This window comes from Bidens hawaiensis, unplaced genomic scaffold, assembly GCF_021521415.1.
Source record: "Bidens hawaiensis isolate Kalapana, Puna unplaced genomic scaffold, B.hawaiensis_p1.1 tig00015926_1, whole genome shotgun sequence".
NCBI lineage: Eukaryota > Viridiplantae > Streptophyta > Magnoliopsida > Asterales > Asteraceae > Bidens > Bidens hawaiensis.
The window spans coordinates 155826-159615 of NW_027492432.1; the positions used below are offsets into that span (position 1 = coordinate 155826).

Consider the following 3790-nt stretch of genomic DNA (forward strand, 5'->3'; position numbering starts at 1 on the left):
ACTTAGAGGTTAAGGAAATCATCAGTTTATTAAATTATGAAATTTCACTAAGGGGGGAAGTAGAAAATCTTCTTTTTTTGAAGTTTGTCTTTTTTGACTTCTTTTGAGGGGTGGCCTTTATCATCAACTTTAGGACTCAAGCACTAGCTAATACACCTTCAGAAGCATGCTGAGGCTAACCTTTATACCCAAAGCCTTACCAGTGGGTGATTGGGTGCTTCACTTTTTCTTTTCTATATATTTCTTTTAATTAAAATAGCATGGAAATGAAAATTGATAAATTATATAACTCATAAATTTTGAAACTTAGAATGTTTAACTAGTTTATAGTTTTACGTACAGAGTTTGTAACTCTGTATGATAGATTTGGCCAGTTGTTTTACCAAAAACTCGACTTTTGACCATTTCAGATCGTTGTAAATCGCCTAAGAAATAAATATGAGACTATACATTTATATTAACAAATATCAAATGTATAACAACAGAGCCAGCATAAATCAGCAGTACATAGATTATTAGATTACAACAAGCATACCTCGGTAGAACAATAAGATAGCACAAGGTTTGACCATATGGTCAAAGCTTCTTCGCGCGTCTTGATTCTTGAACGCCACGAGTCAAACACTATCGTCCCCATCATTTAAGTCGAAAAGAAGTGGAAACTCGTCATAATGTTGTGAGACACTTGGTTCTCGAGCTATCTTGTTTAATGCTTCAGAAACTCGATGCATTGACCATCTTGACTCAGGTTGAGAAGCCACACAATTACCAGCAATTCGAAGAACTTGAACAATTTCATCGTCATGGCCTGTGCCGTACAGATTCTTATCTATGGCATCCTCGATTCGTCCCGAGGCAGAAAGTTGGTTCACCCAATTTACCAAATTACCCTTGAACCCTTCTTCAGCAGCAGTCGGTTTAAGAAGTTTCTGCCCTGTTGCCAATTCCATTAGCACTACACCAAAACCATAAGTATCCCCTTTTGCAGAAGCAATCTCGTCCGGTTGACCAGAAGACGAAGTCAACAGTCTAGCCAATCCAAAGTCAACTATCCTTGCATTGTAATCTTCATCTAGAAATATGACATCACAGCTAACATTTTGAAGTAATATCGTAGGGCGACAACCATGATGAAGCCAAGCAAGACCTCGTGCAGCAGTTACAGCAATCCGTAACCTAGAAGGCCAATCTAACAAGCTCCCATTTTTATTCAAAACCGACGATAAAGTTCCATTACACATATACTTATAAACCAAAAGCTTTTCATCTTCCGCGATACAGTAACCCAACAAAGGCGTCAAATTCGGATGCTTAACCTGACCTAACTTGCTCATCTCCACATGAAACTGTCGCTCGTGAAGCTTACAAGTATCAAGCCTCTTAACCGCAAGCGTCGAACCATGTGACAAATCCGCTCTATAAGTCGTTCCGGTCTGCGTCGATACAATAACATTCTCCCTACTAAAATTATTTGTCGCAATCATCAAATCAACAAGCCTAACCTTAACAAGCGGCTTCTGAAACAACGAAACCTGAACAAGCTTATACGCTCTCATCTTATCCGTCCAACTATCACTATCATCATCTCGTTCAACACTTCCTCTCTTCCTACTCTTCGCAGAGCACCACCACCAAATCCCAAACCCTAACAATAACGACGCAACCGCCCCAACCACACCGGCCGCAACAATAATCGTGAGACTCTTCTTACTCAAACCGCCACACGAACCAACCGGCTTCCCACACAATCCATCGTTTCCATCAAAAAACTCCGAACCGAACCTCGATAAGCTCGACGGAATCGAACCGGATAAATCATTATCCGCAACCGAAAACTTATTCAACCTAACTAAATTCGATAACTCCACCGGTATACTCCCGGACAACTTATTACCGGATAAATCTACCGCGTTTAAAAACGAGCAATCACCGAGACTCGGAGGTATTCCACCGGTTAAATCATTATTCGATAAATCTAAACTAACTAAATAAGGCAATCACTTGCATAATTCACTAGGAATTGATCCAGTAATATTATTACCTGACAGATCTAGATTCTGTAAGCTTTCACAGAACCGTAAATCGGCCGGAATCGAACCGGCGAGTGCGAAATTACGAAGCGCGAGTGAAATCAACCGGTTCTCTTGATCGTTCCAGCACGTGATACCGGTGAACGTGCAGATGAAGCCTCTAGTGGTGTTCGTGAAGGTCCAACTGATCTGTGACTGTGGATCGGTGAGTGATTGCTTAACGCCGCGGAGGCACGTGACGTCATCCTCGGCGGTGAGTGACGGTGGATGTACGGAGAGTATGATGGTGGTTAGTAACAGTATGGTGGATTTGAGGTGGATCATGGAGCTAGGGTTTGGTAATATTATTAATATTATTAATTTATTATGTGGTTTATGTTATGGCGGTAGGACGACGATAAGGAAGAAGAAGAAATGCGTTGACTTTGACTTGTTTGCTTTTTAGTTGGCAGTATTACTATTAAGTTGAAGGTGGTGGTTTAGTTGGCGGGTTTTTACTTTTAATTAGTTGTATCAGTTACGTTTGTAATGTATCAGATATTAAAACCCAACGGTCAATCAAATAACGACGACACTAAGACTAAACTTAAAAACTAAATTTGTCAACGTTCAATGACAAATTCGATTGGTATTAATTAAGTTTGTAATGGTACCAGATCTTTATCGTTTAATTATAAAATTTAAAAAAACTAGAAGAGTATAATTTTTTTAATTAAAAGAATAATAGATAAATTAATTGGTCCAGTCACAAGTTGACAAGTGGTCGAATTAGCATCCAACAACGTCAACTTTCTGTTTTAGTATATAGTAGTAATAATAATAATTGATTTGCATATGCAATTTAACCTCGAAGTTGGGAGTGATAACAAGTGAAATATACGGGTATTATGCTCTTTGGTGTTTAGCGTCGTAGAGGTGTGTTTTTTTAATCGTACATGAACTAGAGAATGCTTAAAAAACCAAACTCGATAAATTCAAACCTTAATTGGGTCCGTTGTCAGGTCATTTTTTTATAAAAAAAACTTCAACAACTCGAAACACAAAGACTGATAACAACCTGAATATTCATTATGTATTCTTTATAGATGTGTTTTGGTTTGGAGCTTTGGTGTTTGAAATATGATGTTTGATAGTTTTTAGACTTTTGAACACTACCATAGATGGAAAAATATCGATATGTGATTTGTTCGTTGTATTGTATTGTCTTAATGTCTTCCTCTGCTAGCTTCTCGATAGGAGGGGTCGGTTTAATAATGTTTAAATTCTTATGATATTTATTTAGTAGCATTATGATATTTTGTGAATAATTTTGTTTTTCATTTTACATTTAGGGCCGAAAATTGAACAACCAGACCCGAACCAGACCAACCCGAATATATATAGGTCGGTTATTGGGTCACTTTTTCCTAGCCAAACACACAAATAACCCTCCCCCCTAACCCAAAAAATTAACATGAAGAACACCCTTATTGGTGTGACAACATTCTTATAGTGTGTTACATATATGATGTTAATCTCATCTTTTATAAACACACCAAACATTTCGAGATCAAAGTACACTTTACTTGGATATGGTTTAGGCTCTGTATATTACGGTTTGTTATGTTGGTAACACATAAGGTTGTTGCCATCCTCATCAAAGGGTTCTCCTCCACTACGTTTGCCTATCTCAAATTCAAGCTTCGTGAGTTACCATCGTCCGATTTGAGAGAGCGTTTTAAACATAATGTCTATATTCATTTATGTTTATTGTTTAGTAT

General features: G+C 37.9%; 1 pseudogene; it reads right to left on the minus strand.

The window, feature by feature from the left end:
* Nucleotides 1-433: 433 nt before the first annotated feature.
* Nucleotides 434-2367, minus strand: LOC143550144 (inactive LRR receptor-like serine/threonine-protein kinase BIR2 pseudogene; annotated as a pseudogene).
* Nucleotides 2368-3790: the final 1423 nt, after the last annotated feature.